At 21.1% G+C, this 1475-nt stretch overlaps 1 long non-coding RNA gene across 1 annotated transcript in view; it reads left to right on the forward strand.

Annotated features, from left to right (window-relative positions):
* LOC126894288 (uncharacterized) overlaps window positions 1-813 on the forward strand; it is a 25983-nt gene extending 25170 nt beyond the window's left edge. The window contains exon 2 of the long non-coding RNA XR_007701374.1: window positions 421-813. This is a non-coding gene — a long non-coding RNA (uncharacterized LOC126894288). The remainder of the gene's footprint in view (window positions 1-420) is intronic.
* The last annotated feature ends 662 nt before the right edge of the window (window positions 814-1475 follow it).

Below are 1475 nucleotides of genomic sequence, written 5' to 3' on the forward strand. Positions count from 1 at the left end.
AAAAAAAAAAAAAAAAAAAAAAAAAAAAAAAAAAAAAATAAACACATCATGGTAAAATTAATACCTTCTCAGCTTCGCATCGAAGCTAAAAACAAGTATTCGAATTATTACACTTTCTAACTATGGTTATTGAAATTTTTTTAACATCATTTATCAAACTAATTAAAAATTATATAAATTAATTCATATTGAATAATATCTTAATTCTCTCATAAATTTTGATGGATTATTTTTTATATAACTAAAAAAGTAAATCGTTAAACCGTTTAATTGTTTATAACTATATTGCTGAAAAATATTCCAACTCATATTTAATTATTAATATGATTTTGTTTTAAAATAATTTTTTATAAATTTAAAGTATAACTATAGAATTAATTACAATTTTAACTAATTAACTTGTTTAATTTTATTTTTTAGAAAATAACATGTGCTGCACTCTATGCTATATAAAAAATTGTAGCTAAAGTATTATCGAATGCAACGCCATCTTCTTCTGAGTTTTTGAATCATAGAGCAAAGAATTACATCAAGACAGAGAACTCTGGACAATAAAATAGACTCAATGCTACGAATAAAATGTTATAATATTTTTTATTATAGTCCTTTAACTATAAACTTCCTTTGGCTTATAACATACACAAATATTTAGGAAATTTAAAAACTATTACATCAATTTATTTATTTTTATTTATAAATTTCCCGATTAAAATGTTAATTAAATTAATGAAGTATTAAAATATATAAAATTAATTATATATTAATGTATAATTGTAAAGAAAAAATGAAATATAAATATTCTAGTAGCTTTTATTTGTTATATTAAAATTATAAAAACATTTAGTATAATGTGAAAGCGTTTCCTTATACATAAAAAAATAGTTAACTAACTCATCATGTGTCTAATAAATTCAGCTTTTTAAAACTATAATCTAAATTAACAGTGATTTATAATTCAAATTGACGATGTATTTATAAATTTTAACTTTTTTTATACGTGCATAAAATTAATTAAGTTTAAAAACTACAATTTTGTAATTTTTCAAAAGCCAAAAAGATGGCATTTTAAAATTATTATAACTTTTAATACATTTTTTTTGTTACATGCCAGAAAATTATAACCTAATCGCCTCAATAAAATTTGTTTTATTACTCATTTATTATATCATTAAGTTCTAAATGAAGTTTACATTTAATAGCGAGTTATTATAATAAAAAATAAAAAACGGTAGCACAGTGGGGTCGCGGCATAGTGGAGACATTGCATAGTTGGGTTCAGTCTAGATTTAATCTGACAGTGATTAAAATCACTATCATAAGAAACGCTTCGATGCAAATCTGTAGATAGTGATTAATTTTAAAAAATTGATGGATAATTGCAAAAGCAACATCAACTTCTATTAAAATAAAATACAAAACCCATAATTTTCATACAAAAATAGCATATTTTTGAATATGGTAGCCATTTGCGTATA

This window comes from Daktulosphaira vitifoliae, unplaced genomic scaffold (genome assembly GCF_025091365.1).
Source record: "Daktulosphaira vitifoliae isolate Bord-2020 unplaced genomic scaffold, ASM2509136v1 Scaffold_1, whole genome shotgun sequence".
NCBI classification, from domain to species: Eukaryota; Metazoa; Arthropoda; class Insecta; order Hemiptera; family Phylloxeridae; genus Daktulosphaira; species Daktulosphaira vitifoliae.